Source organism: Antechinus flavipes, chromosome 4 (genome assembly GCF_016432865.1).
Source record: "Antechinus flavipes isolate AdamAnt ecotype Samford, QLD, Australia chromosome 4, AdamAnt_v2, whole genome shotgun sequence".
Taxonomy (NCBI): domain Eukaryota; kingdom Metazoa; phylum Chordata; class Mammalia; order Dasyuromorphia; family Dasyuridae; genus Antechinus; species Antechinus flavipes.
This window is the reverse complement of record NC_067401.1, coordinates 287946606-287961689: the sequence shown is the minus strand read 5'-3', so window position 1 is coordinate 287961689 and position 15084 is coordinate 287946606. Positions and strand designations below refer to the sequence as shown.

At 35.1% G+C, this 15084-nt stretch overlaps 1 protein-coding gene across 1 annotated transcript in view; it reads left to right on the top strand.

Moving 5' to 3' along the window:
• METTL24 (methyltransferase like 24) overlaps positions 1 to 15084 on the top strand; it is a 181588-nt gene that overhangs the window by 135418 nt on the left and 31086 nt on the right. The window lies entirely within an intron of this gene.

Here is a 15084-nt window from a genome sequence, read left to right as displayed (position 1 = left end):
TTGGAATAAAGTTCTCTCTGCTACCTTCTGTTTGCATTCCTTCTGTTCAATTGATCTTATAAATAATGGCTTGCTTGTAGGATTTTGTTTGATAAACAACATCTTGTTTGTACATAGCTGTTTTCACTTAGCTTTCCCTATTATAGTATATGATCCTGAAGGCAGGGGCTGTCTTTTGCCTTATGTTGTGTCTCCAGCACTTAGCACAGGGTTTAGCACATCATCATCGTTGTTGTTGAGTTGTTCAGCAGTGTCTGACTGTTCATGATGCAGTGGACCAAATTGACACAAAGAAATGTCAGAACAAGCAACCAACTATGGTTCTTCTAGTTTGTGTAGGGAGGATGTTCAATAGCCAGAATGAGGCAAAAGCAAAGAAAAAGCTCCTCCTTCCATCCCCCCCCTTCAAAAAAAACTTTCTCCCTCACCTTATAACAACTATTCATTAATATGCTGCTAACATGACCTGTTTCTTTTTTAAAAAATGTATAATACCTCCTGGGTGTCTTAAAACTAGTGGGCATTTACTTGATATCATTTACTTTGATGAAGCAATCATAGCAAGTGGCAAAGGGATGCGTAAGAGAGGCAAAGTGACTTCGGAATCAGGAAGCCTTGGATTCAAATTTTGTTTTTAACACATCCTCCCATCTTCTCAGTGGCCCCAGATAACCTTTGTAAGTCAGGGATTAGTAACCTGGAGCCTATGAACCTGGATTTGTTGGGTTTTAAATAAGATGGATTTATAGATAGATAGATATGTAGATATAGATAACTACAGTTTATTATAATTGGTTTCCTTTATGTATTTTATTTTATGCATTTAAAAACTTTTTTCTTCCTGAAGGTCTTCATCAGATTGTCAAAGGAGTCCAATTTATTTCAGACATCTAAAAACATTCACTGGGTCACTTAAATAGCATTGTTATGTCATTGGGGATAATTAAGATGATAATAATAGCAAAAATTATAAATAATGTTTTTAGGTTCAAAGCACTTTATTATTGTATATCATTTATCTATATATCTCTCTATAAATATATAATATCATTTGATCCTCTTAATAAGGTCAATACTATGATTATTCCCCTTTTTTTTTTTGATAAAAGAAATTCATAGGCTAAGTGATTTGCCCAGGATAGCATAACTAAAATTGTAAACAACAACATTCAAAACATCTGTACTCAGTCTCTGCTCTTTTGCTATATAAGAAAGAAGCCCTTTTCCTTGCTAAGACTAACCTTTCCTGTGATGTGGCTCTAATCATATTACTCCTCTGGTTCAAAAATTTTCAGTGGCTTCCTATTGCCTCTAAAAATTCAAACTTCTCATCCTGGCATTTAACTTGGCACTAACCTACCTCATTATTCTTATTTCCCATTTCTCTCTTTCACATACTACACTGCAGCCAAATTAAACTATTATCTGCTTCCTGAACATTGCAAGTCATTCCCTTACTTTTTATATTCTTCTGTCAATCAATAGGTATTTATTAAGCAGCTCTTACATACTAGGCATTGAAGCCACAAAAACAGTAAATAAAACCATCTCTAAGGAGTTGGGTATTTTAAGGCAAGGGAATTGGGGGTTTCAGAAGATGGAGAATAGCTGGGAAGAGCAGAATTGAGTAGGTACTGTATTGAAAAACTTTGTATTGTTAGAGAGCACAGGTCATAAGGGAGAGAGAGAATATAGAAAGATAGGTGGGAGGAATATAAAATAAGAGAAACTTTACCTCCTCTGCTCTTTTATTTGACATCATGGGGGTGGCAGCATGGCATTGAAAGTCAGCACTTATTCCTACCATTCATTTCTTGTTTGATAATAGAGCGAGGGAGAGTTACAGAGAGACAGAGGAGAGAGAAAGGGAGGGAGAAGGTGGAGAAAGAAGGGAAGTCGAGAAAGAAGGGAGAGAGACAGAGAATGAATATGATTTATTGTAACCCATCACCACCAAACAGTAACTCAAGACCAAGGGCTCTTGAAATTTTGGATCATATCCCATTGCAACAAAATAAATGTACAAAAAGTTAAAATTTCCAAGTATCCGTCAATAGAATTTTTAAAAAATCAATAAACATAGAAAAGTTGACATGGTAAATACCTAGAGGCTCGTTGCATATAATGGGGTTTGAATTCAGCTCAATTCACTTTAACAAGTATTTATTAAATGTTTATTGATAGGATGCATAATACCATCTCTAAGGTCTTTTTTCAGTCCTAAGTTTTATGATACCATTTGCTGGGCCCCAGGGAATCTGTGCTTAAGAAGATTTTAGTGTAATAGGGGAAGGAGAGTACACAGATAGCTAGGATAGAACTATTTGGTAAGTGAAGAGGAGATATCTGGGCAAAACATTATGAGAATTGGAAAAGAGCAAGATTTCTAAAAGAAACATAAGACATCAGAAGGCTTCATAGAGGAGTTAGCATCTGAGCTTCAAGAGATGGTGATGATGGGGAGAGAAATCCATTCAGCTATGTGAGATAATATGAACAAAGAAAAAAATGGGAGAAAATATGAGCAAAGATAGTGAATGGCAAAATAGAAAGGGAAGCTGAGAGACTTGTTCAGTTTAGCTGGAATTTAGACTAGACAAAGGGGGAAAATATGAGAAAAGGTTAGATAAGTAGGTTGGAGCTGTACTGTGTGGAAGATCTTGACTGTCAAGTTAAAAGTTTTTCTTTTATATCTGTAGACAGTGGTAAGCCAATGAAGGCTTTTCTAGTAGAGAAGTAATATGATTACAGTGGTACATTGGGATAATTATGTGGGAAATGATGTTGGATCTAAGTAGGAGATAAAGTTTGCTGAAGGTAAGGATAGTTGAGAGGCTATAAACTAATTTAGGTAAGGAGGAATGAGAGCTTGAACAAGAGATGAGCAACTAGCTGGTACAGTGAATAAAGTGCCAACTTTTGAGTCAGGAGGACCTTCATTCACACTCAGCCTCTGATACTTACTGTATGAACTTAGGCAAGTCACTCAACCTGCTTGTCTTAATTTCCTCACCTGTAAACTGAGCTCGAGAAGGAAATGGCGATCATTCCAGTATCTTTGCCAAGAATACCCCAAATACAGTCATAAAGAATCAGACATGACTAAATCAATACAAGAAAGATACAACTTGAAAGGACCAGTTGCAAACTAGAGATGCTGATTATTAATATGAAAAAACCCTAACTGTTCCATAGTCAAAGAAAAAAAGGCAGTTCAGCACTTTTTTTGTTTACTCTCCTTATTTGTAAAAAAGTAGTGGAGAGATGATCCAAAATTTATTTGTGACTGGTTGGGAATATAAATATCTTGGTGCTTGCATTGGAATATGGATGTGGACAGCCAGCCCAAGAATGATTAAGAATTGTTCATTTTTACCAACAAAGCCAATGGAGGTATTTATTACATTGAATCCTTTCCTTTCTTTGGTTGCTCCTTCATTATGAGCTATTTTCCCAAATTTGAATGTGTATCCAGATGGAAAGTCAAGCCTGTACGATAGACCAAGAAACCAAAAGTTCTTTTGTGTTAGAACAGTCTAATTTATCTCATTTGTACTGTAGAAACAAGTTGCAAATGTGTGCTCTTAATTGAAAATACCAAGAAACAGCATTCAGCATGAATTCATTAGTTAAAGCATCCACTTACTGAGGAGCCCAGCAGCATTTGGCAGCTAGTTCAGAAGAACTGACAGAATGGTGGGGTTTTTCTTTTTCCTTTTATAGGAGACAGAACAATTAGAACATTGTCTTCCCCTAAAAAATTAATTACCAGCATTGGCTTCAGAAGAGCTTTTCTTGTAAGAAAACTGTCCTTCTGAAGTTTAAATGATGATTCCATTCGCCAGCCAAGCTTCCATAAAAGTGGAGGGGTGATGGTAATGGGGAACTTGCTGTTTAACATGATTCAGAGCCAGGCTCTAGGAGCTGCATAGTGTCTGGCTAGTCCCTTGCCCCGTGGAAACCACACCATCCTTTTGAACACAGGTGTTCATCGTGACAGGTTAATGAAAGCCCGGCAGCCAAGCTAAATGAACTATTTGCTAAATCCTAGAAAAGAGAATTTGCTAGAAGGGTCCAAGCTCTTCAGTGTTCTTCTGCTGTAGAAAAGCTATATCAATGAAAAGGTGTTTTGTTTTAGTTGGGCACTGTCAATAAGGTAGCTGAAGTCTTTCAGGTAACAGATCTTTTTTATAAGGGGGAGAGAATGTAACATTACAAGGATTTTAAATAATAAAGAATGTAAGAGGCAGAGAATGTAATCTTAATCAGGATTTCTGTGGGTCTTCCCTCCTTCAGACAAACTAACAAGAGACTCTTAGAAGTGTCTGTCCATTATCTGTTGTGTGCCTAAATGTTGATCTGAATATAGCTTAAAAGGTAAGAACACTGTTGACAAGTATTAGATGAAAGGTTCTATATAAGGAGCAGAGAAGTAGGGTATATATTGTGGGGATAATTGCAAGCAATGGAGGAATGTAAATACAAACAACAGAGGCAGAGATGTGGAAACTTAGATTTAGGGAAGCTAAGTGACTTTCCAAGGGTCACACAGGCAATAAGTGATTGAAGTTGAATTTGAGCTCAGATTCCCTGATTTGAAATTCAATTCTTTCCTCACAATGCCACAAGGTCTCATTAGCAAAAACCCATGGATGGTAGCAATGTCCAAACAGGGAGAAGAATAGTAGTAGATATATCCAGGAATTCACAAGACACAGTAATCAAGAAAGGAGTAAGCATGAAAAACAGTGGCTTTAGATGTGGGTAACAAGCAAAGTAAATTTGAGATTTCTGTTCAAGGAAGCAAATTTGACCTTGTTAGTATCATTGAGATTTTGCTAGAAAGTAATCATGACTAGAATATGACTGTGGAACAGTCTATGCTTTAGTCATATGGAATAAAATAAATAAAAGGCAGAGGAGACTAGCATCCTGAGAAAAATAATTATTAATAACCAGTTATGGGGGAGATCCAGCCTTTTCCTTGTCCTATTTTCTTGTTTGAAATCCAGGTTTGGAAGGACACTGTTGGTCTCTGCCAGAAATTTACTCCACCTAGACCATATTACCTAGGTGAATTCCTGCACACTGAAGTGTACTTAGGTTTGGATGTAGATAATTTTTTTGTTTAAATTGCCCAAGGCTGGTGGTGATTTGAAGGAAAATCTTATTAGAATAGATACATTTTTCATTATGATATTCATCCATTCTCATCACTTCTAAACTAATCAGAGTCAATTGCCATCCTTAGGAACACTTACTCTTCAAAGGACATATACACATTGAATGGGTTGTGTTAGGAGCTGTTTAGGGGTTTCCTGAACTTGTCTTCTTGAGTTGCCATATTTTCCAGAAACAACTGGATCCAGAACATGCAGGAAGCCCTGAATGTGTCAAGGACAAAGTTCCCCTAAGCTGACATAATTTGTTGATTTCATCCCAAACTAGAATCCCTGTGTGTCCTTGAGACACAAGTTCCAGCCACTCTGTGCCAGGCTGGGATAATGCTTGTGCAGCTGGGGTTCTTTGCAGCTAAGCTAAGCCTCCTATTGCCATAGTTTAGCAGTTTCCAAGAGCAAAGAATGACATTTTTGCCATCACTTTGCTCCTCCCCATGAGGAGTGATCTTGTCTTTTTCCCACCTTTGTTGTATTTCCCCTTCCCATGTCACACATCTTCTTGGTATCTCCTCCACCCTTTCTCCTGCTGTTAGAAAAATGCAACCTTCTATAAAGGCTGTGAATCCTTTGGGTTCCACATGCACATTCATTTCTCTTAGAATAAACCTGGTTTTCATGTAAATCTGATGATGATGTAATTATAGCTCCATGATAGTTGGCTTGATGATGTAATTATAGTTCCATGATAGTTTGGCTTTTGAGAGTATCACTGAACCTCTTTTATTAATAATACGCTAAAATTATTAATGGTTAATTACCCAGAAATTACCTCTCAAACTTTTAAAATGTCACAATCCTAAATTGAGAGCAAAAATAGGAATTTGAATGGGAAAGCATAATTGAGGCTAACATTGCAGCAAAATTAGTGAATCACACAAAAAAGAGACACCCTGCATATCCTTTAAAGTTTTATCCTGTGCCCCTTTCTCTCTAAATATCATTTCACTTTGTGATTTTATTAGTCTCTGTGGATTTAATTATCTCTGCAGATGATTTTCCCATCTATTTGTTCAGCCCTAAAATCTCACATTTCCAACAGCTTATTGGACATGTAGAAGTAGCTATCTCATAAACATTTATATGTTATCTCATAAACATCATTAAATTCAATATGTTCAAAAACAAACTCATTAGCTTTCCTCCCAACCCTTCCTTCTTCCCAACTTCCCTGTGATTTAATAAGTACTTGTTGACTTGAATTGACAAGAATGACATATCTAGATGAGTTCAGGTTATTAGACTAGATGAAATACACTAAGTAATGAAAGAGCTGGTGAATGTAATCACAGAGCAAACAGTTCTCACTAAAAACCCAGCATGGCTTCATGAAGAACATGTCTTGTTAAACTAATCACATTTCCTTTTTGGCAGTTATTAAATTTATAGTTCTTGAGAATGTTATAGCTATAATTTACTAAGATTTCAACAAAATACTTGACAAAGTCTCTTGTAACATCCTTGTAGACAAAATGAAGAGATGTTGGTTAGACTTTAATAAAATTAGCTGTTTGAGGATTGGTTGAATGTCTGAGTTCAAAGATGGCAGCTTGATATCAACTTGTGGGGAGGTCAAGAGTGAAGTGATCTGGCATCTGATCATGATCCTCTGCTGTTCATTGGTTAGATTCCTTGGATAAAGGCATATATAGAAAATTTGACAAATTTGCTGATGATACATAGGTGGATAGCAAGTAGCACAGTGGATACAGTACCTGGCCTAGAGTCAAGAAGATTTATCTTTGGATTCAAATATGTGTAACCCTGGGCAAATCATTTAACCTTGTTTGCCTCAGTTTCTGCATCTGTAAAATGAGCTGGAGAAGGAAATGGCAAAGAATTCCATTATTTTTGCCAAGAAAGCCTCAAAATTGGGTCACAAAGAGATGGATACAACTGAAAGGACTGGACAATAATATAGCCTGAGAGGGATATCAAACACAATGTATGAGAAAAATGGGAATTCAATCAGGCTAGGATGATGGATCATATCTATTAATATGAAGCTGAGAAGGATAACTATAAAATTTTAGAGTCCAAAAATTCAATATTATATTTTCAAAATGGATGTGAGTGTGTGGATGTGACTAAACAACTGTTCTGAAAAAAAAAAAAAAACAACTCAGGACTTTAATTTGGACTGCAAGTATCATATGAGGGAACCATGTGATATAGCAGCCAAAGAAGCTAAAGATGTCTTAAGCGACATTCAAAGAATATTATGTAGAGTACCAAAAAAATTGTCATTCCCATTGTACTTTGCCCTGGTCATTCTGCTTCTGGAGTATTGTGCTTAGCACTGGGAATCATATTTTAGAAAGAATATTTACAAGCTACACAATATCCAAAGGAGGGATGGTGACCTAGATGAAGACCATATTAGGAAATTGCAGCGATATAGATTTCAGTTCTTTGTAAAGATGAACTTCCTGCCAAGTAGAAAGGTCTGTTTTGGGAAGTAGTAGATTCCCTCTCACTAGAGGTCTTCAGTTCAAGACATGACAATTACTTTTTATGGGGATGCCTACTCCCAATAAAAACTCTCCCCATCACCCCCTCCTATCAACTATCCTTTCTCCTTGAAGAAACTTCTATGTTAAGCTTCCACTCTCCCGATTAATGACTCTTTTTCTTGGACTATTACTTTAGGAAAAGCCATGGCCATATTTCATTATATTCCTGACTCCCTAGGAATCTTATCCATTTTGATCCCCCATAGGTATAAGTATTATTTTCCTTCCTTTGCTCTCCATTTCAGTTCTGCTCAAATAAGCTATGATCAAATCAATTTTATCATTGTTCCTGAATAGTTAATATCTCTTTTTTTGTGTGTGTGTTGAATCTCCCACTACAATGTAAGCTTTTTGAGGGCAGGAACTATCTTTGCTTTTTGTATTTGTATCCCCAGCCATTAACAAAGTACTTGACATTTAGTGAGACCATAATACATGCTTTTTTTTTGTTTATTTTTTTCCATTATTAAGGAGATTTCTATATAGGCACAGGTTCTATTGAACTGTCCTCTGAGTTATCATACACTATAAAATTATGTATATCCACACAACTTTATAAAGAATAAAATAAAATGTCCCAACTCCAAATTTATAAGGATTAGGATCTTAAATTGACACTCTAATGGACAAGAAGAAAATGAATAAAACAAACAAATAAATAAATAGGAAAGAATAAGTAAATAAAGATGATATACTTTCAGAAGAGTTGAAAGAGGAGAAATATGAAAAAGGAGGAGAGGAATAATAACGATTATTTATATATTACATCAAGATTTCTGAAACGTTTTATAAATAGTAACTCATTCTATCCCCAGGACAAACCTGGGAAGAAGGTGCTATTATTATCTCCATTTTACAGGTGAGAAAATTGAGCCAGATAGAAATTAAGTGACTTCCTCAGAGTCACATAGTAGTAAATGTCTAAGGCTGAATTTGAAGTCATCTAGGTCAAGAATTCTATTCATTTTGCCAGTTGTAGAACTTAATATTTTTGTAGAAGAAATAGTCACCTCCTTTTGCTTTCAAAACTGAACTAAAGTTAATGTTGCAAGGTGAGTAGTAGTGCTTATTTATGTATCTTGAAGCCATACTTACACCCAAGTATGATGTGTCCTCACTAGATAGTCAAATGCTTGAATAAATGAGTGATCATCATTTGCTTTTTTCCCAAGGTATTGATTCTGAGTGAGAGACTATGAATATATACAATATACCTAATATGCAGAGTTAATAAACTAAATGCAGAGTTGTATCTATGTGCACTGTTTGGGCCTTTTTCTTTTTCAATCTATTTATGGTATAAAGTGATCTTGCTTTTTAAGAGTATGTCTCAAATGGACTTTAGTTTATCTGGAATAACTTCTCATAAGGGTCAGAGAAAAATTATTTTAGGTCTTTGACTTTAAAGTTTTCCCACTAAGAGAAAATATTCAGAAACAATCCTGTGCTTTGTATGTGCATACTTTTTCTTACTCATTTGTAAGGATTTATTGCAATGTTGTATATCTCTGGTAAACAGTTAAAGATCTGTTTCTTCTAAGTTTCTCCCATTAATTCTAATTACTACATAAATTCAGTAGAAAATATTGCAAATGTGGTACTGATTATTATTTTTTTTTATTATTTTTTTCTTTGCACTTAATTCTTCACTTTTTCCATTAAAAGATTCCTCGCTTTTGATAATGCATCTGTTTATGGTTTGCTTTAATTTAATTATTTTTTTATTTTTAGGTTTTTCATTATGTATAATTTTTAGATGTATTTAGGGGTAAAAAGATTTGGCTAATTTAACTTAAAATGTTTGGAAATAAATATTAAATCATGATGAATCCTTACAGGGCCACTTATTTCCTTTTTTCCTTTTCTTTTTTGTGTTTGGTATTCTGGATATCTACCACTATCTTTATCATGAATAACTACAAATTTAGTTGTATGTCTATATGTGCTTAATAACATACATACGTGTATGTGTATGTGATTCATATGTATCCAAATATGGAATTGTTTATCTAGTTTATTTTTCTATCTCAATGGTGCCAAACATCCAGCAAATCTTTATTTAACTTGTACTGTATGTAGAGCACTTTGCTTGGCACTGGGGGAGATATGAAGTTTAGGAAAAATGAGATCCCTGCCTTCATGTTGAACATAGACTGTGATAGAAATAAATTGCAAATACAAAATAGTATAATATACAATATTTTTTATTAAAGCTTTTGATTTTCAAGGCATATGTATGGATTACTTTCAACATTCATCCTTGCAAAACCTTGTGTCTCAACTTTTTTCCCTTTCTCCCCCCAACCCCCTCTCCTAGATGGCAAGTAATCTAATATATGTTAAACATGTGCAATTATTCTATACATATTTCTACAATATAATATAAAATATTACATAATAAGTACATCATAGAGTTGTAAAATGAAGTGTTTTCAAGATGTGAGGAATCTGGTTATTGCTGACCTACTAGAAAAGAGGGAATTGGGGAAGACTTCATGGAAGAGATGACATTTGAATTGAGTTTTATGGAATAGTTAGAAATTCAGCTTGCAGAGAAGGATAGAGGTTCCAGTCAGACAAAGTATAGAAAGACACTGGGATAGAAATAATTATTACTGTAGTAATGATAATAATTATTATTATTGTTAATATTTGTATAGTACCAAAATGTGCTAGACACTTTGCTAAGTATTTTACAATTATTTCATTTTATCCTTACCACAACCCTGGAAAGTATGTGCTGATATTATCTCTATTTTATAATGGAGGTAACTGAGGATGATAGATATTAGTTGACTAGCCCAGGGTCACATGACTAGTAAGTATCTGAGGCTGGATTTGAACTTGAGTCTTCTTGACTCCAGGTTTGGCAGTTTGTGCCACCTAGTAAAGCACTATACATGTCCAAAGAACAGAAAGTAATCAATATATTTTAGCTGTATCATGGAGTATATGAAATTGAGTAATATGATATAAAATACAGTGGTTCTTTAATGCATGGGAATTTGACTGTTGGTCAAGGAATTTGAATTTGAATTAGTAGGCAAAGGAGGATTTTATTTAAAGGAGCAATGTAACCAAATTTATACATAAGAAGGACAATTCTGGCTGTTATTGAAGGAATGGAGTTGAGAAAGGCAAGGCAACCAGATGTAAGAGAAAGCTATTTTATTTTTTTTAATAAAAATATCCCAAACCATAAGGTTTATCTTAATAAAAATATTTTTATACCAAAAATAAAAAAATAAATAAATACATAAGAAAAATGACCAAGTACAACATTTATTTATGCTAAAATAAAAATAAAACTTTACAAGCGCTGAGGGACTTTTTAAAATATCATAAAATAATAAAATATTACTAAAAGTAAATATGCCATGAAAGGGGAATGTAATAGTAACTTCTCTAATAAATAGAGTAATAATAATAACAGTAGCAACCAGCATTTATATAAGACTCACTATGGGTCTAGGCATCATGCCAAACATTCTATAAACACTATCATTTCATCTCTACAACAATCCTGGGAGGTAAGTGCCTCCCCTATACTCATTTTACATCTAAGTAAATTGAGGCACAGAGAAATCAAGTGACTTGCTCGGGATCAGATTGCTAGCAAGTATCTGAAAAAGGATTAGAACTCAAGTCCCTTCAGAGGTCAGTACTTTTTATCTACTTTATCTACTGTGCTACCTAGTTCTTTAAAAGACTTAGAGAATCATTGGATACAAAAATTAGAAGAGAACTTTAAGGTTACAAAAGTGTCACTCTGTGAAGCTAATAAGTATCTACTTTTCTAAGTAAGTTCTAAAATTAAAATTCTAAACTTTAATGCCCAAAGTTGGGGATTTTTAGGCTAATGCCACCAATTGGCAATGTTTGGTATTAAACCAAATAGATCTATCTCTGTGATCCATTGGGAAGATTCCAGCTAAATGCAGGAGAACAAAGTTTTAGAAACTTTTTTTTTTTTTTTTTTTTTTTAGGGTGAGAAGTAGGAAGTAGCAATGGACAATTAAAATTGGTGGAATAGAGAAACTGCCCCAGAATACTGACAATGAGGGTAAAAGGGTAGTGAACTATCAACTGAGGGTAATAATCCCCAAGTTCCTGCTCTGCCACAATATTCAGCATCATTCCATAAGCCTGGTTATAATTTTCTTGCTAATAGTTTTTAGCTTAGTCTTTAGTTTTGTTTTGTTTTCCCTCGGGGAAATGCCCTAACATGAACATAAAATAGATTTTACTTCTAGTTAATGTTTTGGAATTACATGTGAGAGTAGGAGCAACCACCCAGAGCTAGAAAGACTCTGGATTTAGAAGCTATATCATCTGGATCCATCCTTTAAGAGATAAGAGAACAACCAAGTAGATTTACTGACTTCATGTAAGTTCAGATAGGTCCTGTTGGGGAATATGACTTAAAGATTAGAATCCAGGTTTTCTGTTTACAGGGCCAATGCTCTTTCCACGTGACTGCAATATTTTTTCCATCAACCTGTAATAGATGGCCAAAGCTATTTGAAAGACTTAGTATGTATAGGTAAATTTAATGATAAAATAATTTTTCAGAGACAAGTTTGGAACCAAATATGATTTGAGGATAAACAAATACTTGAAGTAGAAAGAGGGAAGAATTGTGTTCTTTCTCTATCTTCCTCAATTTATCATAAATGTCCCTAGAAATGATCTCATACTTAGCTTTCTAAGATCCTAGGAGAATGAAGTTCAAGGTTGGAGAACCAGTCCCAAAGCCACGTATGCTATCAGCGTGTAAGAACATGGACATTCCTGAACCTTAGAATCAGGGTAGAGAAAATGATGTATTGAGAACTGGATCCTGAGAGGGTGCATAGAGGACATGTTGCTTCTGGCTACAGCAAATGGAATCCATAGCAACATTTGTTTCCAGATTCAAAGGACAATATCTTATCTTATATAACCTCATGATTATATGCTTTGGATTATCCTTGTGAATGTTCAGCAAAGACATTCTAATCCTTGGCCAGCTTTCCCTGCTGACAAGCATACCCTTGAACTATCATCTACCCTTACTGTAGCCTGAATAAAACACGGTTAAGAAAGCAAATATACTGCAAGAAAAGTCTCTAATGCTCTCCAAAGCCAAATATAAATAACATATGAGCCATGCATATCACTGTTCTCCTCCGTTAATGTCTGCCTGTTACTGAGAGTTGTTGGTATATGAATCTAGCCTGAGCCGAGACTGTGTATTCTGTGGGCAGGCAGCCCAGAAGGCTTTGTTACCACCATCACAATCCCCAAAGAATATAGAAGATGGATGTTTAAAATGTACCAAGCTCTGCAGCTAGAGAAGAGATACAGCGCTCTGCCTTAGGCAATAGTTCATTGCAATATGTCAGAAGCACCATGAAATAGCACACAAACATCTTAGGGTAGGGCTATGATTATACACACACACACACACACACACACACACACACACACACACACACACATATATATATATATATAGAGAGAGAGAGAGAGAGAGAGAAAACAGAGAGAAAGAGAGAGAGAGAAAAGAGAAAGAGAGAGAGAGAGAGAAAAGAAAAGAGAAGAGAAGAGGAGAGGAGAGGAAAGAAGAGGAGAGGAGAGCGAGGGAGAAAGAGAGAGAGAGGGAGGAGACTTTGTGTTTTAGAAAGTGTTTACCTCAAGTCAGGGACAGCTATGTGGTGCAGTGGATAGAGCACCAGCCCTGAAGTCAGGAGGACCTGAGTTCAATTCTGGCCTCAGACACTTAACTTGTCCTAGCTGCATGACCCTGGGCAAGTCACTTAACCCCAATTGCCTCAACAACAAAGGAGAAAAGTTGGTCAAATATTAGATATAAGGACAAATATTGAATAGATACCAGTGAGTTCATTAAAATGGGAAATTTAATGATGAGGAAGTTTCTTCTACCAATGCAGATGAGCCTAGTTTCTACAACTTCACTATAATAGAGAATTATTAAGAGGTTAAATGACTTGCCTGGAGTCAAATAGCCAATATAAGTCAGAGGTAGAACTTGAACTTAGACCTTCCTGACACTGAGACCAGCTCTCATCATGCCATACTGCAAATATTAGTATCCCATTTTGTTGAAGAGGAAATAGGGCTTCAAGAGGTTGTTAAATGATTTGTTCAAGTCATGTAGCTAGGAGATGTTTAAACCAGGGACTGTATCCAAATCTACTAAGGAGAGGGAGGGAGGAAGAGAGAGAAGGAGAAAGAAAATCTAAATATAATGTACAAGAAAATACACATTGGAGATGGATTTGAACATTTCAGCTCAAATCCTTCTCCCATTCCTTACTAGATACCTAATGATATTGGTTATCCTCTCTGAGGCTCAGTTTTCTAATTGCTTGTTTCATAGGTTTGTTAGAATTACTTGAGAGTAATAGGTAGATAGCAAAATCATGTATTAACCCTTAGAAATAATGCACCTAAAACTACTTCGAAATAATGCACATAAAATCACAAACCTTAAAGAACAATGTCAGTGTAAATTATTGTTGTGGTAATGTATCCCGAGTAATATTATTCTCCTGAAGTCAGTAAATGTTATTGAATACTTCCTTAGATTTTTTTTCTCTTTATCTAAAATTGGTTAAGAGAGACAGAGAAACACAGAACACCTTTCTGTAATAAGTGTCTCTTTTTAAGGATATGGGGAGAATCATGTGTGCCCTTGATTGAGTGGGAGTCTCTCAGTAGGCACTACCATTATTAGAAGAATACATTTCAACCATTATCCGAGGATGCCCAGGTCATTGAAGTCACAACTTAATAGAAAACAAATAAAAAAACTTTATAAAAATGGAAATCTCAATACTGTTTAAAGAATGATTAAATGATGATAATTTTGGTCTTTGAAGGCATAGCTGAAAATATTTTGGGAAATACAATTGTCTTGTTCTTTAAACAATATTGTAGTGGTTCAGGTGTAGGACACTGGAAAGAGCACACACTCTGAAATTGGAAAACCTGGGTTTGAATACTGCCTATTATGTGTTTTGAGATAATCTTCTTGAATCTCCATTTTTTCACTTCTGAAATGAAGAACAACATGACCTTTTATGTTCTGTAAAGAACATAATTGTAAAATTCTACATCTATGATCTTATGACTTTAAAAAATGAAAATAATTTGTGAATACTCCTACATTCATTCACATAATAGTAATGCGCTTCTTAGATAAAAGACATTGCATTAGATCATGTTTTTTTGTAAGACATAACTGAAGAATGACTGAGCAACAATAGAAACATAATGTCATTCAGTTGTATCTAACTCTTTGTGACTCCATTTGAGGTTTTCTTAGCAAGAATACTGGAGTGTTATGCCATTTCCTTCTCCAACTCATTTTATAGATGAGGAAACTGAGG